At 26.3% G+C, this 25,610-nt stretch overlaps 1 long non-coding RNA gene and 1 pseudogene across 2 annotated transcripts in view; both read left to right on the plus strand.

Annotated features, from left to right (window-relative positions):
* Nucleotides 1–13,544, plus strand: part of LOC147809895 (voltage-dependent calcium channel subunit alpha-2/delta-3-like) — a 54,482-nt pseudogene extending 40,938 nt beyond the window's left edge. Inside the window, exons 16-25 of the transcript XR_015433546.1 lie at nt 771–821; nt 938–1,018; nt 2,734–2,808; nt 4,634–4,714; nt 6,307–6,330; nt 6,412–6,483; nt 8,259–8,320; nt 10,434–10,494; nt 11,681–11,726; nt 13,404–13,544. The product of XR_015433546.1 is annotated as a voltage-dependent calcium channel subunit alpha-2/delta-3-like (transcript). The remainder of the gene's footprint in view (nt 1–770; nt 822–937; nt 1,019–2,733; nt 2,809–4,633; nt 4,715–6,306; nt 6,331–6,411; nt 6,484–8,258; nt 8,321–10,433; nt 10,495–11,680; nt 11,727–13,403) is intronic.
* A 782-nt stretch (nt 13,545–14,326) lies between these two features.
* Nucleotides 14,327–25,015, plus strand: LOC147809896 (uncharacterized). The gene is made up of 4 exons (XR_015433552.1): nt 14,327–14,676; nt 18,300–18,411; nt 21,234–21,354; nt 24,449–25,015. It is a non-coding gene; the product is annotated as an uncharacterized LOC147809896 (long non-coding RNA).
* Nucleotides 25,016–25,610: the final 595 nt, after the last annotated feature.

The raw sequence follows: 25,610 nt of genomic DNA on the forward strand, positions 1-25,610 counted from the left end.
ATGTGATTGACAAAGCTCTTAGACAGGAAATTATAATATTACAAAATTATTATAAAAATGATTAATTTTTGAAATCAAAAACATCAATGTCATGTTTATTATTTCTTAAAATAATATACTAAATATATTAAAATTCCAAACATCATTAAAGCTTGCGCTATACTTTTTTTAACTTTGTACGTAACTATTGAGTTTGTAGCAATTAGTCTAAAGTACTGCAATGGTGTATTTTGCTCATCATCCGAATTATTAAATTACTGCAAAAAAAATCTGAAAATGAACACCTGTTTTAATGAATTCCATACAATTTGATGTATTTAGTCATCTAGGCTCTTTGTTTATAATGTCTTCTTTTACATTCTGAGTTTTTTTCTTAATTTTAATTCTCATTTTGTTGAATGCATAGCCTTGGATAGAATGTATAAAATAGTATAAGAAAGCGAAAGTAGATAACATCAAACAACAAACTAAAACAAATGAAAAAAGAATCTTTTGTTTAACATGCCATGCATATCACAGCATGAATTTTTGTTAATAATCAGCTGCTTTAATAAGGATTTTATTTTATTATTATTGCATTATCTAAGTCTTTTATTGTATTTATTTATTTTTGCATACCATGAATCTTCCACGAAATTTGATTTGGTTTTTTTTTCAATAATCTTTATTTAACAAATCGAAAAGTAGTGCCATTAATCTCTGTAATAAAAAAGCTAGGTTATTTTTATGTAAATAAGTTTATAATTCTAATGAAGTGTTGCTCTTTTCAGCCTCTTCAATTAATGACTACAGTTGCCACTCCAGTATTTGATAAACGAAATGTAAGTATACTGGCCTAACGTTGCAAACTGTGAAACTTGCAGCATATTTCCCTTCTTTATTCTTTGTAAGAGTTTTTTTATTATTTCTCTGTGAGTTGAAATAAACTTTCTCTTAGATCAAGTCTGCTAGTTTATTGGGAGTGGCTGGTACTGATGTTCCTATCAGGGAAATTACTAAATTAACAAGAGCTTATAAGGTATCTTTCATATTCACTCTATATACATTAGTATAATTATTTGTGTCAAAAAAATCAAATCAGCTTTAAACTTGATTTTCTTTTTACAGTATAGTAAATTAAATATAAATAATTTTTTAACATTGTTTAAATCAGTATGTTTTTAAAGTATGTACTGATTTTTAATAATTCATTTTTTCCTAATTTTTTTTTACCAAAAGTTTTCAAGTTTAGCTATTGAACCTGAAAAACACTATTGCTTTGAATTATTGCCCTTATATAGTTTCATTTATTGCGTTTTTATTTTATTTATGCTTTTTTTTTTAATTCAACATTTTTCAGCCAAGAAGCTATTTTTTCACATAGAAACAGTTTTTCGTATCAAAATTACAATGAATTACTAAGAATCAAAATTTATTAAAAGTGCATAGGGTTCTCATTTTCTGATAAAACTTGATTCAAGTTTTAAAGGCTAGCATTAGTTTTGCATGAAAAAAAGGTTTTGAAGGAAAAAAAAGGTCAATATCACCATGATACTAATTGCAACTGATTCTGAACTCTGCATTTTTTTTTATTCAGAATGTCTTTTATATCGATCACTCAGTGCGATAATATTTAATGCGCTGAAGCAAATTTTGACCAATCGCAGAATTGGTTCTGTTCATATAACTTTTTTCTAGTTATTTTTTAGTTTTGATAATCATGGCAGTAAGATTGCATTTTTCTTCTTATGTGGAATTTTTAGTACTTGATATTAAGTGAGGTTTTTTTTTTCTTAGAAGATTAAGGAAAATATTAGAGTATGGAAAACGGCTGTTATTAATAATTGCTGTTTATTATTTTTGACAATCAAATCTTCTTAATCATATTTTTTTAAGAGAATTTATTTTAGAGCATTAAAATATTCACTATGTGTTTAAGAAATTTTTATGCATTAATGGAAGAATATACTTAATCAAGTTATTCACTTCTGCAATATTTACTATTTGCTTTGCAAGTTCTGTCCTGTACACCACTTCACTGTTTATTTTCTAATTTCACAATGCAGAACAAACTACAAGTCATTATGTGACTTTCTTTTTCTATTTCTAACTGTCATAGGGTCAATAAAGTTACCTTACAGTTTTTACAATGTATACTATTCAAAACTGTACATTTGAAAAGAAGTTGAAACTATCTTAGAAATCCAATTATCAGCAAAATTAAATTTTTTGAATGAATCTTCTACAAAAAAAAATTTTAATCTACTTTGTATGCTTGAAATTATTTTTGTGGTAGATAATGTTGAGTGTGTGACTCATTCTACTTCTACTACATGTTTGAAATTTGATGTCTTTAACTATCCTGTAAATTTAAGAAAAAAAAATATCTGTATTTTCCTGTTTGACTTTAAATAAAGTTTCAAATTTTAAAAACATAATAATTTGCTTGCCATAAAAACACACACACATCCCCTTATTAACTAAAACAGTTTTACTAATATCTTAAGATTTATATTTAAAATTATCTTAATTTTACTATCGCAAAGTAACATATGCAATTATTTTTATTACATTTATTTAAGAAATTGTAGGGGCAAGAACTAAGTTTCAAACCTATGTTAAAAAATTTTACGTTGCTTTTTTTAGACACTTGTTATTTATAATTTCATATGGTGGTTGCAGTGTGTGTCGTATTTCATGTATTGTTAAAAGTTTGTATTATGTGCATAAAAATATTTTTTCTTTTTTTTTTAGATTGGAGTCAATGCTTATTCATTTGCAATTACAAATAATGAGCATGTACTTTTTCATCCAGAGCTTAGACCATTGGTTAATTTTTTTCAATGCTACTTAATATCACTTGTTTATTAAAATGTTTTGAACTAATATCAGCACTTATTTCTTAAATTAAATTCATTTCCTATAACTTTTTCTAAATTTTAATGTAATTTCTTTTGTCTCATTGAATAATTTCTTCTATTACTTTAAAAGAAAATGTTGCACAGAATTTTTCATTCATATCTTAAACAACTCGAATCATTTCTCAATCAACAATTTATTGATTTCAAATTTTGTAAATATAGCACTTTTCAACATCCTTCAAATTACTGTTCTCTCCTTTCTTTGTTCTTTATTATTTTACACATTAAGCAAACTGTGTATTACCTCCTCATATTAGGCACTGTAATAATTATTATATTATAGGCACTAATCTAAATAGGAATGAGAGTTAAAATTTTTGAAGGAGAAAAAAACTTTTGTCTCTTATAGATTAGCTTTATATTTCCTATTTATTGTTTTTATGATTTATTTTTCGACCAATTTTTACTTTTTTTGAGATTTGACAATATAGTTTCGAACTTGCATATATGTTATCTATATTAATTCCTTTAGTAGTCTTTTTTTTTTTTTAAATTCTGGAATTAGATATGCTCATAATAAAACATATGATATACGGTAGCAAAATAAGAAAATGGAACGCTTTAATAACTTTTGATCTGAGTTTCGTGTACTACAACATGCCTGCCAAGTCTCCTGTTTTTTTAACGAAGGCTCCTGTATTTTATGACTATCTCCTTTTTACCCGTATAATTTTCCATATCCAAGTTTCTCCATATATGTTGAAGAAATTTTTTTTGTTGAAGAAATGGCGATAAAATATCCGCTGATGTCAAAAATACTTCTTAGTCCTCAACAGATGGTGCTATTGCCAGTAATGCAGTATGTTGAGTGTTAATAGTTTAAGTAATTATAAATCATGATTTAAAAAGATCTTCTTTAGATTAAGATTTATTTACTTATTTTTTACTTCGTTAAATGTAAGTGCTTATATTATTTCCAATTTTGACTTACATGATTATGCTTGATGTATCAAAACTTTACTTGTAGCCTAAAAAAATGTCACTAGTAAAATCTCCGTTATTTTATTTCTCCAATGTTGGCAGGTATGCTACAATGCAATCTTAATGATTTGAGGAACTAACTTTAAATACGCTGAAATGCTTGTCAATTTCCTTAAAATTTAAATCAAACACACAAAAATATACTTTCTTTGATTAAACTATAACTTTTTACAGCTCATTGGAATTCTTGGCACTCAAAATATGGGGCAAGCTGAAATCTTGAAAAATGGTTTCAATGATTAAGAAAGGAGTGTGGTTTAGAATTTGGTCCCTTAATATTAATTTGATGTTTTGAATATTTCACCATATCTCTGGAACTAATTAAGAAGTCAAAAACATTTTACACACATACACGTCGAGCTCTCGTTTATCCAAAGTAAAATCTACGTAAAACAAAATAATTAAGCGTCCATTGTGCGAGAAGCATCTTAATAACCATTATTTTAGTAGTTTTGAAGAAAAAAAATAAAGTAAAATACATTGCAATGCAATATATAGATTTTATTGCAGTGCATATTATGTTTACTGTATTTCAGATAGTACTTTGTATAAAAATAATTTTACTAAAGAAAGTAATATAAACAATTTTTTTCTAATGAAGTAATTGAGAAATTAATTGCCTTAAAAATGTAATTGGTTCATTAGTACAGTTTTAGTATGCCAAGACCTTAATAATTTTTTTTAATTGAAGCATTGGATTGAAATGCAATCTTTTGTACTATTCTGGGATGATATGAAATATTTTCTTATAGTTTCAAGAGTTACTTAAGCCAGGATACAGAAATGTCGACCTAACAGAAGTTGAATTAGTTGACACAAATTCCGGTTTGTATGTAAGTTATTCTTTCCTATTTTTTGTTCTCTGTGTTAATATCCTTGAAAATTTCAATCTTATTAACATAGCCAACTCATATGATTATTTTTTGTCAAAACAAAGTTATACTTTTAAGTAGCTTTATATAAATTACTCCCTCTGTTTTGAAATACATCAGTAGTCTTTCTCTTTTTTTTTTTTTTTTTTTTTTTTTTTTTTTTTTTTTTTTACAGTCTTAGTTTAATTGCTTAAATTTGCCACAGTGTTTTGTCTTGTATTATTAAACTCCATATTCAGTCTGATCTTCTTTGTTAAAATTATTTTCTGGTTTGCAACTTTAATTTGACTTGTATTTAGGAATTTGTAAAAACCCATAAAAATTTCAGAGTGAAGACGCAATAATGCTGTGAGTTATTGGAAAAAATTAAGAAAATTCGATACTAGCCAATGTATTTTCAACCGTAGCCATTTTTTTAAACATGTTTATGTTTTTTCAAAAAATGAAAATTTTAAGCAATTTAAAAAAGGTGTTGTTATTAATAATTTAAGTCATTTCCCAAAATATGGTAAACGCTGCAGTGTTCATATCTAAAATGAAGAAAAAAATTAAAAAATAAGGCTGCAATAAAGTAATTTTTCGAATATAAAAAATATTCAGAATAATTCTATGTTTGTTAAAAAAAAATCATAACCTGCTTGCTAATGCACGCGGGTGCATTTTGGACGAAAAAGTGCCAATTCGGTTGCAACTGACAGGCAATTTTTTATTCACCATTTGTTGTATTTAGTCGCCTTGTATCCAGTGCTGGCCCTTAATTGTGACTTATATTTCTGTACATTTTTAACTTGTGTAATTCTGTAAAATTTAATGAAAAAGGACAAAACTTTTTATTTTCATGTTACATCTAAAGTTATTCTTCACTATCAAACTTGCTATTTTGAAATATTGACTTGAAACTCACCACTACTCCTTCATTAAAGACTTTTTGTTTGAAAATCTTGTTTTGCATTGCTTGTAGAAGAAATGGGAGACTTTAATCCATAATTCAACTAATACTGGTAGTATTTTTCCTCAATAATCTAGCTGCTGAGAGTTAGGTGCTGTATACACATCGATTTTCTTTATTAGATGGTGTGTGTATATTTAATACTATGTAGTTTAATATATAATTTAATAAATGGTATATTTATCTCTGGAAACAGTTTCCGTTTACTATAAATTGTGTCAGAAAACTGTGTGCTCAAACTGCTATAACTTTAAAAAAAACTCATTATCGAATATTTTAGTGACTGATCTGGTAATTTAAACTTATAAAATTTAGCAGAGGTTGGAATTCTATTTCCATGAACATAATAAAACACTTTTGTATGAGAATGTGTGTAATTATGGACATAGCATCAAAATTATTATATTTCCTATAAACCCTGAATATTTTAATTTATTACATTTTGTTTGCATGGAATTTTCATTGAAGTAATCTAATCCTTATGATAGATTTGACAGTTATTAATTTGTAATGCTTGCAAATTTATTGCTTTTTGTATGTGTTCATAATCAATTGTTTATTTTTCTTTTTAACTGCAACTTGTATTTTTTATGTCTGTTCCAAGGAATTTGAAGATCAGTTGCTAATAGTAAGTATGAAATTTTATTTTATTTTAAAATTACTTTTAAAACTGGTTTCCGTTACTAATGAACTTTTTATGTTGTTTCAGATAAGAAAAAACATGGTAGACAGAAGAATAGGTTGGGGGGAAATGTCTGTAAAAATTCCAATTGAAGGCTTTGTAAGTAGTTCTCCTTAATTAATTGTCAATAAAATTTGAAATTTTTTATGACATCAAGTAACCAGAGAAGTTTTGCAACTTTTTTTTTATGTCACTCGATTTTTTTTAGTGTTGTATTCACTTAGTTTCGACATTTTCCCCAGTTTTTGTTGGTGTGCTCAAATTGTTTCCTCAGAAAAATGGAACTTATTTAATTTCAGAGAAACCCTTTTTGTTAGTTACCCTTTTCCTTTTAACAATGACTTAAGACTGGAAGGAATTTGAGATACCCTTGTGTAGTATTTCACCTTGATGTTTTATGCAGCAATGTTATGTTTTATAAAGCAATAGAAATTAAAATAATACTTTAAAAATGTTTAAATGGCCTTAGATCAGTATGCGTAAAAAGACATACAAAACTACTCCTGTGCAAAACTATTAGATGCCCAATCCTTATCTATACATCTGAAACTTAGACTCTCCCGAAGAAAGACGCTTATGTTAACCATCTATGGAAAAAAAAACATCTTGCAAACCATTTTTGGCAAAGTCAAAGAGGGCACTTTCTACAGAAATTTTCATAATTTATGAGGACATAGATATAATAAAATTTGAACAATGAGATTTGTTGGGCACATTTGTTAAGATGCAACTAGTCCAACTCCTAAGATATTCTTACACAAACCAGTTGTTAGTAAAGCTAGAGGACATCCAAAACTTGAATGACTCAATCATTGGGATTTTAAAATAATCAGCATTTTGAACTAGTAAGATCTGGTGACAAGAAAAATGACACGGAGAAATCTTCTAGAGAAGACTATGTCCCACCCTGGGCTGTCGTGCCAATGATGATGATGTCAATAACTAAAACTTCTTATGGGGAAAATGTAGCCAGTCCAAGTGTATTGAAATTAGCTCAACTCAAACTAGTGAGCTCAAACTCACTTTTTGAGAGTAATCCCAAAATCTTTTGATTTGAGCAAAAGATTTGATAAGTAAAAACGCTGAGAATTTCTTAAAACCTATTTATAAGGCCAATATTTACTGACATATAGAATACATTATTTAAAATTAAATATTTTCAGGCCATGATATTAAACATTTCTAAATTCTTAATGCTCTTTGCATATATTTTATACCAAATAACTTAACTAAACAGATTCTTGTATGTTTTTTTTTTTTTGAGGGTAGAAAAAAAATATATTTAAATTTTATAGGAAGTTCTCCATTAGTTTCTGAAAACTTTTTTTTGTTTTGTTATAATGCTGGTATCAGGGTTTGGTTGAGACTGTCTCGTCTGTAATGCATGCAAGTAATGTTATTTACAATTCGCCTCATCTGAACGAAACTAAAGTTTTCTAGTTGCTTAGCAATTTCTAAGAAACTGTTTACATTTTATTCTGTCACAGATTTACTTGCTGGAGAAAAAAAATTAAAGTAAATTACAATTTTTTGTGAACATGAATTTTTTTATTAAAATATTATTCATAACCATATTTAATTATTAAAAAAAATTTATAAAGATAATAATGATAACAAATAATGTATTATTTTTCCCAATTGATTTCAAAAATTAAATTTTTGCGTTCTTTTAATTTGTGATAATGAAGTGATCTAATATGATCTTAGAATTATCTTGCTATTTAGCAATCGATTAAGATTTTAATATAATTCATTTTTATGAATTTTTCTTACCTTTATTACTACTTTTGTTTATTATACAAATAATTTTGCTGTTTCCTTGGGTTTTTTACTTTGTTACTTATTTTAATGTTCTTTTTTTTTATCTGGAGCAGAAAAGAATTGTTACTCGGAATAATTCTTACTACTGTGGACCTATTGATGACACTCCTTTTTCGTAAGTGTTTGAGTCTTCCTTAATATTGTCTCCAGAAATAGTTATTGTCTAGTTTCTATGTTGTTATGTTTCTCATATTTTATTAATATTGTTTATTTTCCTTTAAACTGTTCTATAGTAAAGTTAGCATGCTTCCCTTTATGATATTTTCTTCAAAAAGTATTTTATTGTAATTATGATTACAGTATAAGAAATAGTGTAGAATGGCGAAGCGATTCTCCTGGGTAGAGAGCTGGAGCCAGATCACTCCTAAGCTTTATTTTCCTTGGAGCTGTAGCCCTAAATTTCCCCCATTGTGCTAATGCTATCACAGCACCCCCACCCACCCCGTTTCAACCTTCTGGCCACTGCCTAATTTTCTTAAATTACTTTTCCCATTGTGTCTAGTACCTACCATTTAACTGTAAAGGTAAACCTTAACAAGCTCAAATACCTGGATCGACGCATATTCCATTGTCGATCGTGCTCGAAGTAAGATTTAGCTTAGACTTAAATTTATGCAGCCTAATTCATTTAGATAAGTTAATCACTTTTACATATAATTAGAAATAGATTTATTTTAGAGTGTGCGTAGAGGGGAGCAGATGCTTCATCTGAGGTTCCCCCTGTCACGATGGAATTTGTGAACATTCCAGTGTCTCTTCCAAAATAATGATAAAAATTGAGAGAATTGTTTTTAAATAAAGTATTGAACGAATCTATTCTCCTTCATCTCCACACATGCAGGGATCTCAACATGGAAGTGGGAATTGACCACTGGTCGATCCTAGTGTGATGTTTTTTATGATGCGGCCCCCTGTCTTGGGATTTTATAGCCAACAGTGGCTTCCTTGCTACTGCTCCTTTTTGTTAGAATCAAAGCAGTGACAGCTCTATCATACTCATGCATCAATGTTTCAGAAATTTCATCGTGTCCTACAAACATTCAAGAGGCCTGCTGCATTGTAACTACATTGTCTGTTACCCAAGTTGTGGTAGAAAAGTTATTCTTGTAATTTAATGATTTAAGATCAGTTCTAAATGAAAGTTTATTAGATTCAATTATTTTCTTAAGAATAAACAACTATCTGAACTGGGAATTATATTAAATTTATATTTTAAGTGTGAGCTGATGATTACGTTATTTTTTATTTATTTGCTTATTTTGTTTCTCTTTGTAATAAAAGTTTCAAATCTGAAATTAAAAATCACATATAAATATATATTAAAATTGTTGGAGCCTTAGCGAAGCCAAAGCATTAAAAACTTTTCTCTTATGAGTCCCTTTCCTAGCGATTGATGAGTGTTAGAAAACAGGAGGCAGAGTCTTTTACTATATCTGATGCCCCTATATCTATACTAAGAGTTCCATTCAATGTACACTTCACAATTTTTTTACTCATTTACTGTAATGAAAAGTTTTATTACATTCAATTTCAGAATATCTCTAGACTTTGTAAGGTCTTAGGCACAACATTTAGCAAGTCCTGAAGTGTTCTCTTTCTCTTCTGTCCCTAAGAAAATAAATCATTTAGGACCCAAGATTTTTGCCAATATTATCAAAATAAATATGGATATTTTTCTTTTTCAAATTCCAGTCCTTAAAACTAACAGCATTTTATTGTAACATTTATCATACATTTTATCGTAGCATAACATTTTATCAACTTTTATTCTTCAAATTTCATCATTCTCTCTCATAGAAGTATGAAATTTTGTCTACAAGGGTTTGTTCAAATAATTATGTAAAGATATAGAAATAAAAATTTTCTAATTCTATAATTTTAACTGAGAGTTAAAGCTTAACTTCCTGGAATATGCAGGATAGATGTTTATTCCTGATATTTGAGCACCCAAAAATTTTGATTTTCTGCATTACTTTATTTCTGGAAAAAAAGAAAAAAAAATCATTATTGGTATTAGCAATTGTGAAAGATAATAACAAAATGCTAGTTGTCCATGAAAGTTATTTAAAATAAATATGAAAAATTCTATTGCCGAATGGAAAAAACAAAGTAGAAAAATTTGTTTTGAATTCTTAACTTCTATTTTGTTACCATCTGTTTCTTTCATGCTGAAGTTTTCTATATTACTGTTATTACTTATCAAAGTGTTATTTTATTGTATCTTATAGATTCTTTGCCTGAACCTTATGGCCATTATAGAGTAATCGGAAAAGTTGAAGTGAAAAGATTGTAAGTGTTACTTTTTGTCACCAAAATTATATTTTATTATGTAATTTTTCAATTTTTGAAAGCATTTAGATTTTAGGGATAAAAACATTTTGATTATAAAATATTTAGATATTAATTCAATTTTAGAATGTGTTTTAGGATTCTATTTAAACATAAACCCATATGCATATAAGAAGCAAAAATCGAGACATAGTTTATAAGCATTTAGGCAATTTGCTGCTGTTAATAAATTTCATGTTTGCTGTGATGAATGTGATTTTCTGTCCATGCACTAAGAGCAGTATTTATGGTATTGATAGAAACAGCTTTATACTTTAACCTTTTTATTATTTTTGTGCTACTTTTAGTTATGGAAAAACATATGTATATTTATAATGACCAATGCATCAGCAATTTTTACATACAGGATATTACTTCAAATTTATGTATCTATCTCTGTTGAATTAGGATCAAAATTATAAAATATTAGCATAATTGAAAAAATTTAAAACTCGCGCAATATGAGCTTCCTTGGATAAAAAGTATGATTAACATAAATAATTCATTTTTTGATTAGTTGTTCTCTCTCAAAAGTTAAAACTTATTATTTAATATTCTATTATACTTAGCATGACCTAATAAGATTTCATTTGTTATTTGCTGAATACCTATTAGATTGTCACAATAATTTCCTTTTTTAATAGTTCACTATCTGTTATTTTCTACTTTTGACATTTGTTTTCTATTTAAACTCTTCCTCGTATTATCAACAAACAATGCATTTTCATTAATTTGTTATTTTTTAACTATTTTATGAGGATTATGAGTTCAGATTTCTTTAATGTGCACAATCTTGCTGATAGAAAACCTTTTTCGACTTGCATGTAGAAGAAAGAAAGTTATAATTGATCATAGAGATTAATCATTTGTCTAAATAATGTTTGGAGAGTTACTATTATTTTAACACATTGACTAGTTTAAACTAGCTTTCCATAAGTAAAGAAAAGGTGCTAAATTTTTTATATCCCTTTTCTTCATGTTTTATATTTATTTATGTTTAGAAAATCAAAACTAATGTAAAATTCTTCTACTTTTTTATGTCTTCATAATTTAACTTTTTTTAACTAAAATTTTCATTTCAAATCATTCTCATATTTTTATTTTTAATTTGTTTGACCGTTCGCATAAATTATTTTCTTTGTTTTAGGGATGGACTATTTTCGTAAAGATAACTGGCGAGTCCTTCCTGATTAGTAAATATCGAGATTCAAACTAAAATTAGCATGCTAATACTATTTATTCATTTATTATTATTACTTTCTCTCTGTTTATGAAGTCATTGTGAATAAACTTACCAAAGGCATGAATCCCTTAAAATTTTTAGAAATATTTTTTGAAATTCTTCATGCATTGATAATGAATGCATTATCTCTGCCCATGAATCTTTTTTAAGAATACAAAAATATTTTTAATTTTAGTCATATACTATATCTTTGTTTATAAATTTGTGCATTTTGAAGAAAAATTCAATTGATAATTAGATGTTCTTAATTTCTTTGAAAATTACAATAGACTGAGCTCTAACTATTTCATTTTTATTCGTGTTTTATTGAACAATTTTCATTTTTAATAATGTTTTAATTCAATAGTTTTAACCAATCAACTTTTAGGCTAAAGTGTTTTAGTTAAATTTAAAAAACTAAAAGGGTGATAGGTAGCTAATGCTCAGCTCTATATTTTGCAAAAGTTTTTATTAATTAACAAGGGGTTTGCATACCCTGCTCACCATTGCTCTTCAACCCATGCAGGGCCTGTGCTAAGTATTTGCCACCTCGCCAAATCCGATAAAATCGTGAATTTGATGAATTAAATTGTGTTTTGCCAAATTATTTTTCCACTGGAAAGAAAATTTTATATTTAACTCGATCCTCAAAATGAATTTTTCTAAGCAAATCAATATTTTTATTCAATTGCGGTAATTTTTGGGGATGCGCAACATAACCAATTAGAATTGGGTCCAAATAATATAAGGTTATAACAAATTATCGTAAAATAATTTTCTGTGAGAAAAAAAAAATGAATCATGAAAATTTAAGATTTGCATTTGGCAAAGACTTTGAAAAATTGGCTATTTACTGTTATTTACTGTTCTTTTGATGCAATCTAAAATATTAAATATATAACCCATTCTTCCAAATTTGAGCAATTCTGTTACTTTGCATAAATTGATACTGCAACATTAAATCTATATAATTTAGAATTCTTAAGTGCACTACATTTTAGAGGATAACATGAACTAAGGAAAAATCCCAAGCAAATGATTATATCAATAATCATATTTTTACTATCAGCTATTTTTCCTTCTTGCCTAAAATTGAACAAAGTTTTGAAAAAACAAAGTTTTAATTTAGTCTTTTATCTCAAAGTTGAAGACAAGCAAAAACATAAGTGACAGCTTTGCTGATATATCGAGTTTTTCTTTTATTTTCTATCAACTCTTAGTTACTGATGTGAATAATAATTATGTCCTATTAAAATAACTCTCCTTTTAGTTGTTACTTTTAATAATATGCATTTTAATGATTATTTTTTCATTATATCATTTTTATTAATATTTGTATTCCTTGCTTTTAGAAGTTGAGATTTTTTAATTAATTAAGCTTATTGTTATTCACATAATTATAGATGATAAATAATTAAAAATAGATAGTATTTATCATCTTGTACTGAAAATTACATTTTGGGTATCTAGGCCATTGACACATATCAACTGTCTATTAATGTTCAGCAAGAGTGTAAAAAATTTCATTATCTTTTTTATTGGGAATTGCTAGGGTGCCACTAGTATTATTAAGAATTAATTACCTTCTTGCTTTTATAATTGTGAACATACATTGTTTATATGACAAACTTTATTATATTTTGATTAGCTTTAAATGTGATTGGAAAGAAGCAGCAAAATGCTCTGATATATTGAGATTAGAGTGGTCTCCGGCGGTTTATACTTATGTTCATGCTTCAATTCTCTTTATGATGGTGGAAGAAGGAAATACAGAATTGCAAGGTGCTATTTCAGAAATGGAGTAAGATTTATTTTAGTAATGATTATAGAAATTCTTGTCTTTATCTGTAAATGTAATCTATTTAGAATTCTTGCATCTTACATAGTTTCTTAAATATCTTTATATAATAAATGAATAATATTTTTAAATTTCTTTGAAACTACTTAATCTTTATTTTTTTAAGGAATTAAAAAATTACAAAAAATTTTCTAACTATACAAACGTAATTAAAAATGTTAAAATGTTAAAATGATTAAAAATGTTTTCTGATTATAAAAACAGGTTCTTAGGACACTCTTAATGACATAAGTAATTTAGAGAAGCATGATTCTGATGATCTTTTTTTTATTTAAAAAACAATTTTTGTTCTCAAATATTGCTTGTTAAAATTTCAAATAATGACTTAACGCATTTTAAAAATTTAAACTGAAAAAAACATTAAAATATTTTTAGAATTCAATTCTTTTCTGTTTGTTTTTTATGTTCATAAATTACCAGGCTGATATGCCTTCCAATTATACCTTTGTAGCTGTGTTATAAATAAAAGAAGTTTGAGGAAAAGTAAATTACAACTATTGTGTATATTTTATGTACTTGCAATGTTGTTTATTTCGTCACACCCTTACTAGTTCATCATTGATTATGTGGTCCTCAACAATTTATAATTGATAGTAAAATTTAAAAACACTATTATTTAAGTTGGTTAGGGCTATTGTTTAACAACTGAAATATGTATTATGAAGCAATTATTTAGGCAGTTACAAAAATAAGTGCTTATGTTAATTGCTTTGTTAATTTCCATTCTATGTTAGGTTATTCTTAATTTCCATTAAAGGTCTTGCTTATAAAACAAGACTATATTTAAATATCATTGCGGAAAACTTCTTATGATCATAAGTTTTTAAAGTAATATAATTTTATCTCATTTTGGAACTTTAGCTCTTTTTTTCTGCAACGTAGCATTTAAATTATTACTCTTGAATTTTAAAAATATTAAGCAGTTTATTTTATGTGCTGTTTTAGGAAAGTTCCAAGCTTAAAACAACGATTAGCTGGTAAATCTATACCTTTAGAAAAGTATGTAGTATGAAAATCTGTCAAGTTTGTGTTCCAGAAAGGTCATCTGATTGTTCCAGCATTGGTAAGTTTAATGACTTAAAACATTTTTTTAATTGGTAAATCCAAAACCAATATCTGATACACATGATGATATTAATATCTGATACACCTGATATTTGTATTTATAATTTAATAATAAATCAAAATAATTAATAAAAAATAAATAATTGTAAGTAATTATTTGTATATACAAGAAGTAGTGTGAACTATTTCTCTTGTTATTTCTACTTCATTTTTTGAAAAAAGAAAACTATTGAAAGAAATTAAACTTTAGTTTTTATATTAAGTTTTTGAAAATAAACGAATATAATCTTTGACAAAGTTTTTTTAATTATTTTTTCCAAATATCATTTAACCATATTCTTTTGTTATAAACTCTTTATTTCTTTATATTGGCTTTTAAATTACGAGTCAAAAATATTCAATGAGTCTGTTTGTATTCAGTTTCAGTATTTTTTAATATATATTCTTCATGTGATGTCAATTTATATAAAAAAGTAACAATTATCTTACGTTTATTTTTAGCTTTTATTTTAATTATACCATATTTGATAAATTTAATGTTTTTGTTAAAATCAAATTGAAATATCAAAATTTAAATTTGTTAGTTATTAATTGTAACTGTAATTGTTAAGATTTCATTGAATTAGATTTAGATAAAGCTTTTTTTATTTAGTGAAAGCTTATTTATTATTACTTTAGTTATAATCTAATTTTTTTTTTAAATATTTGGTACCTTTCAAAAAATATCAAATTATTTTGTTTTTAAAAAGGAAATTGATTGTTTAAGAAAAAAGTGAAAATTAAATATTTTAAAATTAAGTGTAGTATAATGAATTTCTTTGAAAGTATATTTGCCTAAGTTAAAATAATTTTCTGTTTACAAACATTATTTTTAAACTTTTAAGTTTAGCCTAATTAAACTTTAATTATTTTTTGTTACATTCTTGAAATATCAAACAATTTTAAAAAGTTTACATTTTATAAGTTCTACTATCTTTATTCTCTACTATCATTATTTAAATTAAGATTTTTGATATCAATTTTTTTATATAAATTGATTATTTACTAATGAGCTCATTGTTGTTAAAAAATTTGTAAATTGAATATTTTACACACATTCTTTCTTTTAAACTAAGTTCTTTATCTAAATGCTGTAAATATTTTCAAATTTCGTTTAGTAGCAAGTTTTTATTTCTAAACATAAATAAATATTAAAAGTAATATTTATTGCATTTCTAAATTTTTAGTATATCATGAGTTTTGTTAGTATATCATAGGTATCACAAGTTTTTCATATCATCTTTGAATTATATCACTTATTTTTTTGAAAAGAAAAGAATCTGTGCTCTTAAGCTTTGTAATTAGTTTTTTCTTTTAAATTTTTATTACCTACTGCTTGTTAGTTTCTAAAATTGTTTTCATAATTTGTTTTTCAATGAGAAGTTTCATATTCTGTATTTTGTGAATTTGGTGCTTATTTATGCGTGAAGAAGATGATGTTTTGGCTAAAGTTTTCAGTTTTTCACCTGCCTAATTTTATACCCAACTACAATTTTTGTGTTGATGACTTTTTTAACAAAATATAATTATAATTTAAATGTAAGAATAATTTTTAAAGATAAGTTATAATTAAGGAAATATTTACTTCAAACTTCAGTGATTTTAAAACAATATTTAAATTGCAATTTTTATTCTAGTCATATGATTCATTTTTTATGATTGGCCATGAGAAACACAAAGAAAATATTGGGTGTTGCAACTTTAAAAAATTGAAGGAGAAGAAATTTATGTTAGGAAATTTGTTAATAAAGACTTTTTAAACTATGATCTAAATTAGCTTTCAAATTTATTTTTGATGTATCTAGAGAAAAAATTCTATACTTTGAAGGGAAATTTATTTCAAAAAACAGTAATTATTTTGACACATCAGTTCACTGAGTTCACTTCATTGCTCACTGAGATCTGTATTATTTATTACAGTGGAAAGTCGCGTATCCGGAATCGGCGGGACTTTCCGAAGTCCGTATATTTGATTTTTCCGTATAATTGACCTCCAAGGTAAACAAAGCTTAAAATGATCTGAATCTGAGAAGCAGAAAATAAATAAACATTATTTTTCGGGCAATAATGTTTTAGTATTAGAATGATATCTAATCAATCATAAATAAAATATTAGAAAAAAAAATAATTATTGCTATTCTAAAAATAAATATAGAAAACGAAAAAAATTCCCAGTTATGAAAATATTAATTGCTCTCTCCACCATTTTGAACTAGAAGGATTCAAGCAAGAAGGGGAAATTCCCGTCATTCAATAAGGTGGGTAGGTGGAGAAGAAAAGTTTTTTTCCTCCTTACTTGTCATTCAAGTTGAGGGCGGGGTAGAGACAAATTCTTATTTTCTCTCCCATCATTGGCTATCAATCAAGCATAAAGGCGTGGCATGCTAATTGGGTTCTCTTTATTTTTTCTTGTGTGACTAAAGGGGATTCCCCCTCCACTTTAACATTCAAAAAGGTTCCAGGAAATGCCTCTTTTACTAGCCAGCTGCATAAGAAAGAAGGGGGAGGGAGGGGACTCAGTTGTGTTCTTTTGAAAACAACCTCCCCCTCCCCTTTCCTGCATTCCAGAGGAGGAGCCTCATGGTCTTAGTAGATCTTCTGTTCTCTTTTCTGTTGATTTATGGATTCAATGCATAGATCTCTAGAAGCTGAGAAGGGGAAAAACCTGTCAAAAGACTTCGTTTTTTTTTTTAAAGGAGAGGGGAAGATGAAGAAATGTTTGTTTATTTTGATTGTTAAAAAGTGTCCCGGAAATCGACCCTTCCGGAAAAGGGACGTCCGGATATGGGACGTTACACTGTATAATGAATTCATGAATTAAGTATAAATAATTACCCCATTTTTATTCAATATATGATTTAAAACTATCCATTTTTTTGTTGTAAATGTTTTACACAATGAATGTAAGTGTTTAGTATTATTTTAGTAATAAATGAGAAAACAAGATAACAAAGAGTATTATGAAAATATTTCTAAATTTAATATACTTCTATTTTTTATGAGATAATGGCAAAGTTGTTATTTCCAAAAAAAAATTTCATTTACGTAAAAAAAAACTTTTGGGGGGAATTTTTTCAGAAAAAAAACATTATTTGACTAAATTTTTTAAATGCTTTATGTGTATTTTTAATAGGTTATTTGTCTTAATTAAGGACAATTGCTTCTTACCTAATCTTTCCCCCGGTGGATCAATATAATTTTTGAGCTATTTTTTGTTAAATTAAATTTGATATTTTTTTGTGCAGAATTTGTTTTTATTATTGTAATTTTTTTTATTTAAAAATGTTTAACAAAAATCTGCATTACACACAAAAAGAAATCTTATGGGTAACTAATGTGTCTAGAGCTGCCATTTTTACTAAATATTCAAATTGCATTTTTAATTTCTAGAATGCAATTGTTATATATATATATATATATATATATATATATATATATATATATATATATATATATATATTGCTGATCAAATGTGTTAAACTGTTTTATTCAGTACACTATAAATTATTTTAACATTTATTCATAACATTATAATTTTTTAGCTTGTAATATCTCCTTAAAGCTATATATTGTTTCTTTTAGGAATTGGTGTATAATTGGAATAGTTTTCCAATGATAGCAAAATCTCGCGAACTTACAGAAAATATTCTTTGTAAAATCAACTCTATATTTTCTAGTCTTGGAGATGCCAAAGGTATGTTTTTCTTAAAGATAAATTCATTGCAATTTTGAATGTAAACAGTAAGGGCTAATAATGTATGGGTAGAATCCTTTTTATTTATCTACTATTATTTTTTTAATATATTTGACTTATTTAATTAGATTTTTAAAATTCATTTTAAAGTTGATTATTGGGAATTTTTGTTCTTATCAGGCATGTGTTTCTTCTGTTAATTTGCAGAATTCCGCGAATCGCAAGATTATTGATTCACGGACTTTCGTAAATCAATAATTTATATTTCAACAGAATTTTCTCGGAATTTCTCCAATCAAAAATTTAAATTTCACCACTTACACAAAATCTCGTTAACATGAAATTTATACCTCATTTACAAGCACCCTCTTTTTTTCTTTTTGAGTACTTAATAAGATCCAAAAGAACTTTTTTTCAGCAGATTTGCTTGAATTTTTATGCTTTATATCTGTAATAACTAACTCTTATCTTGTATCTGTAATAACTTCGGTTAAAATTAATGAACCACGGAGGCGAATAGAAAAATATTTAAGTTAATGATCTTCAAAGTAATTTTGAAATAGTTAACATTTAAATTACCGTTCTCTAGAAAAAAAATTGTGTTTTTTTTTCATTCCTTTTAAACTTTATTTTTGAATGAGTAATAAATTTCGATTTGTAATAAAGGAATTATTTAATCAATATTATATATTTGCTCTCGTTTTTTATTTAGCTACAATTAGATTGAATTTTTTGTATGATAACTGTAAATGGAGATTTCAACCCGCTGGATATCATTTTAATTCCTGATTTCGATGTTTTATTTTTTCTTTCGCAGTTACTGCAACTGATTTTCTCATGGTTTTTAAAATATCCAATATTATTATGACCCTCAAAATTCAATTTATGTATTTATTATTATCGTTTGTTTTTCGAGGATACTACTGTTTTTTTCAGTTGAGATTTTTACAGTTTTTGCTACTTGATATCGTCATGATTTTTTAAATCGTGATATTTTCATACAATATTATTAAGAAGCGAGAAATTCTAATCACATATTTATTTGTGTAATTGATTTTTCGCAGACTTGATTTACGTTTTTTTTTGCAGTTATTGCTGTTGATTTTCACATAATATCTTGAAATACAGATATTACTATGATACAGAAAATTCAAATTGCGCAACTGAATATTAATAATCTGATACGATAATTCTATTGTTGTTTTTCTATCAATTTTTCAGCAGTTGCCAGTGCTAAATTTTGAATATTTTTAAAATCTCAATATTTTTAGTACAGTATTATTAATTATAATATGTGAATCTTGAAACATACATTTGATTAATTTCTTTTTGACCTGCTCGATTTGTGCGATTTTGTAGTAAATACTTGAGGTTTTTATCATTAATCTTTTTTCAGTTTTTGCTATAGATTTTACAAACTTTGATGTCTTTTTTTTCTTCTTTTTTTTAAAGCCGCGCTTAGTTAAGTAAAGGGGGAATCTGTTTGCTTTAATGTTTCTTTTGTCTGTAAGTCTTTTATTTATTTTTTATATACAAAAAGAAAAAAAAATTAAGCACTAAAAAAAAAACATTGAAGAAAATTCAGATAATTTCTTCTTTTAGGAATCATTTGTCTATCTTATAAATAAATAAAAATACCATAACATTTATCATGTCTGAGTTTAATACTTTGGTTCCTCAGTGAAAAATACAGTATTATTATCAAGTACTAATTTCCATTCTTTGGAGTCTGGTGTGGGGCTCATTTTTTTTAAAGTTCTTATTTCTTAAAATCCTTCTTCATGCATTCTTTTTAATTTCTTAAAACATTTTTTCTCCTTGATTCTTATTTTTATTAATTTTTTAAGTACTGAAATTGTTTTATTCTTTTTAATTTTCAAAAATATTTATGTGTAGTCTATTGTACTGTCACTTACTTTTTGTGCATCGATCATTTTGTCACACTAAGCATATATTTTGCATTCGCTCTCATAACTCAGCCTGATTGTGATAAAAAATAGTTTTTAAGCTTAAATCAAAAAGGTTGAATTACGAAGTGAAATTTTCCCTAAGAAATAATATATATATATATATATATATATATATATATATATATATATATATATATATATATATATATATATATAAAATAACAGGGCTACATCCCTGTTATCATTGTTGTATTTTTTTTTAATAATGCAGTCATAAGCCATAATAAGTTATCAAAAGGTTTATTTAAAGGTAGGCTGGTGGCTATAACATTTCACATCCACTCTCCACAAGGGAGGGGGTTGACAAAACTCCGGATGGTTCAGGCAGATGTTTATTGGAACACATTATTCAGCAAGAGACATGCGAAAACCATCGGTCTCATATTAAATACTTACAGATTTTGATGTCATTAGATTCCATTCGTACATACCTTGTAACTCTACGCATTGTGAAAAATCAATTAATGCTTCCTAATATGGAAGTAAAAGAGGGACAAGACTCTAAAAATAACTCCTCCTTTGAAATATAAATCTAATTATGATTCAATGGTGTGTTTTCAGCCTTGAATTCCCAGAATAAAATATATATATATATAAAAAGCACTAGTTTTATCAGAGTTGAAAACTTGTTGCATCTTGAATCATTGTGTAACACTTCGCTGGCAAAATCAGTTTTAGATAAAATTTATTTAAAACTTCATCTTGTAAAATACTCATAAATCAAGTTTCTTGTAAAGTTTCAAAATTAATGACATTACACTTTTTTAAAATGTTCTTACTTAACCAATTCAGTGAATTTTGTGTGTTTTTAGTTATTGTCTCTAATTTTTTTTCATAATTATATTTATCTAGGTATAGAGGGCACACCACTTGATGTTTAATATTACTACTCAGAGGTGTATACTAATTTGGTCGAGTCAGTGGTACTAATCATCAATCAAGTTGAAGATTGTTTCCGTGAAGTCAATTCTTGGTATGATTTTAAACGACTCTATTTTAAAATAATTTAAATGAAGTAATTATTAGTAATTAGCTTTATTTGCTATTATGTTTATTTTTTATTTTCAAAAGCAATATCATAGAATGACTTATCTTATTTCATTTGCGTTTTTATAAATAGCTTACATTCTTTTTTGTAGGCCTCCCTATTGCATAGACCTCTTCATTAAAATGTAAGATACGAAAGTCCCATTTGCTATTTGATGCATGCAATGTTATTTTATTGCCCATTCTGTCAGAAAAATGACCTAGAATTTGTAATATTAACTAAAGAAAAAATGAAGGTGATAGAATTAGATGCTTTGCTACTGTTCTTAAGAAACTAGGTAATTTTTTAGTTTCAAAATTAGTTGCACATAATTGATTAAAAGTTCTGATAATATTAAAAGACAACAGAAGGAAATGTTTTCTAAATGACTACCATATGTAGCAAAACCTGCTCAAGTTTAAGGACATTAATTTAGACACTCTTGCAAATACTTTTTCAGTTGGAACAATGGTGTTTGTAACCATCGATTCCATCTGTTGACAATCTTAGTATCTAATTTTGAAATTTAACAAGAAAAATTTTTTTGTTTCTTAATCAAAACACAGTAAATTGTATATTTAAATATACAATTTACTGAAATGAACTTTCCATAATAGCATTTGAAATTAAATGTTTTCATTCCTCAAGGAAGTATTTAAAGAGAAGTATTTTATCTATTTTTTAAATTACAGAAAAAAATTTATCTACCTGGCAAGAATTATTAACAATTAAATTTTTAGAACCGTTATTTTATGCACGTTACCTCACTATACTATAATTTAAATGCTCTGTTTAAGTCAGCAAGAGTCCTTATATTGAGTGTTGGCTGTTTGGGTTAAATAAGAACTCGGATTAAAATACTGTATAAAACTACTTAAGTATTATAGTCTTTAGTTAACATGCACGTAATTTACCTCTGAAAACTAGAGTGATTTACAAATTAACAAATAAAAATAAAAGCACAAACACACTTCAATAATATAATCTAGAAACAATGTACAGATGCTTATTTCTATAACTTGGCTAAAAACTAAATCTGTAGATCATACTGCAAAATTTTAAAAACTTTAACACAAGTTGATCAATTTCTAACAATAACAATTTCTGCAATAACAATTTAATTAAAATTGAATTTAATTACATCCATTTCACAGGCTTGTGTTATTAAACCATATTTTTGTTAATATTGGTGTGATGCTTTAGTTATTTTTTGAAGATTTATTTTTTCTCCTTTAAGGTTAACATTGTTCTTGTATCAGAAAGTTAGTTGCTTATATTAATTTTTTAAAAAGTTAGTTATTTCTGCCATCAGTCTGTAAATGTGTCTGTTCTAAAAGATCAGAATAAAGAATTAAGTTTGTAAGTTGTGAGGTATAAGAGCAGTCTAAAAGAAATATGGGGTTTCTTGTTTAATGTTCTATTTAAATTTTACTTGATGATGTAGTAAACTCTCTTTAGCTTAATTCATAACACAAATATTTATCATATTTTTAGATAAACTTCAGTTACAGAGTTTGGACATAGTTATCCAGTTGCACATTTTATTACTAGCAGTTTAGATGCAGAAACCATTAAGTATTTCTTTCTTTTAAATCTAAAATTCCAAACCTAAATTGTAATTGTATAATGACTAATAATAAAGTTACAGCTGATCCATTCAATACGATTTTTGAAAAGGTTCCACATTTGCTATGTAAATGGCACATTCACAGGACCTGGCAAAGACAATTATCAGCTAAGGTTAAAGATGTATATTTACAAAATGAACTATACACAGACTTATTATCTCTTACAAAAGCGAAATCTTTTATCATTTTTAAATAAACTTTAGTTATTTATACTAAAGCACAAAATTGTTGCTCTGCTGTTTACCTCTTATTTTGTACAAAATTATTGTTCACCACAGTTCTGCAACTAGTTTCTACCGTAGGCAGTGCACCCGCCGATCAAGCAGTTGGCCGTGAGCTCATTTATGTCATATGCAAAGAAAATAAATTTTAAAAAATCTGTGCTGTGACTAACTATTAAATGTTGTGATGTAATATCCTGTGATTGTCTTGTTCTTTAAATGCTGTTATTGATGTCTAAACTCTGATGGATTCTGCAATAGAAATATTAAATAAGATTAATCAGACACTACCCCTCTCTTTCAGACGTAAGTAACCTGACTAAATTAGAGACTTGCAAAAGAATTGAAATTAAAGAATAGAGCAACCTGTCATAACAATAATTTATTTAATTCCGTTGCCAAATTCTTAGTTCTTAATGTCACAAAAAAGTTTAATCGGTTCAGTTGTTTTGGAATCAAAGAAAATTTGGATGCTTTAGAGAAATGAGATTCACTAAAAATTTTAAACCGATTTCGTTTTTGAATAGTTAAAAAAGTCGTTTGATTTTTGTGTATTGATAAAACTTAATAGTTGAAAAAGTTCGGTGTCTAATATTTCCAACTTACTATCAATTTGATCAGAACATAGCAATTTTTAAATATGGATATCCTTCTTGTTCAATTAACTCAACAATTCATTTTAAGCAGTTGGTACCTATAATGTATATAAATTTCTCCCCTACAACGTCATCTATAAAGCAAAATAAATAAACCTATAGATAAGGGTAAAACAAAAACATAAGAGTAAATTTTTTTTGAGAATCATGAAATAAAGAAAAATAGGAGTTCATAATTATGATTTCAAAGTTTACCCTCATCCTGCACTCAGGGGTGGAAGATCAAGTTTGTTATTCTAGACTGCTTATTTAAAATATTGCTTAAATCGTGTTGAAATGAATTTTACTTGTGTGATTATTATTTAAAACAATCCCTTATTACAGACAAAACGCAATTGCTTTTATATGCTTTATGAAGTTCTTTTGTTTTATTTATAACTGTTATTTGCTATCAATTATTTTTATTATTTACTAAAGCATGTATAGCTACTTGTAATATTCAAAGCAATGTAGCTTTGATAATAATATTTTTAATAAATTATTTTAAATGTTTGGTGAATTCTTTTACTAATTCTTAAATATATTTTAATTTCAGCTGTTGTTGATTTCTTTTGAATTGTAATGTCACATTCTTCAAGACATGACTGCAAAACGAGATCCTGGAAGAAAATGATACAGAAATGACCTGGAAGAAAATAAGTTTAATTGGAAGGTGTATTATCCCATTTTTGGTTCGACTATGGTCAAAGAAAATTTGAAAATGCTTTAGAAAAATTCTCATGTTTTGCTACTGCAAGATGGGAGGTTGCTGTGACCTTTCATAGAGTTTCACTCTTGGCCATTCGTCATATTTATGAAAATTTATTTTCTGATATTTTATTTAAACGTGCCTTTGTTTAAATTTTTAATTTTTTTGTAGAAATTAAATTGTGAAACTCTAAGGATTGGTGAGTAATGAATAGAAGGGGGCATAGCCTTTAATGTAGTTAAAATAAACTATGAAAAAAAAATATATATAGGCATAAAAATTGGAGTATTAAATAAAACTTAAGAGAAAAGAGTGAGAAGATCGCTGGAAAAGAACTGCTTTAGAATTTTCAAGGACTAGCTAGCTAGAGTAGAACCCTCTTCTGATTTTAAAAGAAAACATTAAGAACTTAGCAGCGATAGAAATTAATCATTTTTCTACATCTGTTTATATGCTGGTTTTATTTTATTTATTGACTTGGAAAAATTAGGCATAAAGTCACGTTTACTATATCTGTATTTATTTTATTATTCTCCACTTCAATTACTTCATTATTGACCATAACAATCTTATGAATTGTAAAAATATTAACAACAAAATGTCTTTTTTTCCATGTAAGGTGATAATTTACTTAGTCATTTATAATTCAGTCAAATACATTTCATTTTCATTTGCCAATTAGTAGTATAAATTGTCTTACCATATTAAGTAATGCTTTATCATTCTGTATTTATGCTCATTTAAATTTTGAAATTGAATAAAAGTATTAGAACAAAAGATAAAATTTATATTTAGCTTATTGGTTTTGTTTAACTATTTTTTCATTATTTTATTTCAATAGCAACTTTTTCTTGTCACACAATATATTTAATTTTTTATATATTAATTATTATTGTTCAATTAATTAATAAATATTTTCTTCAAACTTCAATCTCTGTTTTATGAATTCTGTTAAATTTATTTTAAATAAATCTTAGTTCTGGAACTAGGTTATTATTATTTTACAGAT

Source organism: Parasteatoda tepidariorum, chromosome 5, assembly GCF_982258835.1.
Source record: "Parasteatoda tepidariorum strain Cologne lab strain chromosome 5, Ptep-v5.0, whole genome shotgun sequence".
Classification (NCBI taxonomy): domain Eukaryota; kingdom Metazoa; phylum Arthropoda; class Arachnida; order Araneae; family Theridiidae; genus Parasteatoda; species Parasteatoda tepidariorum.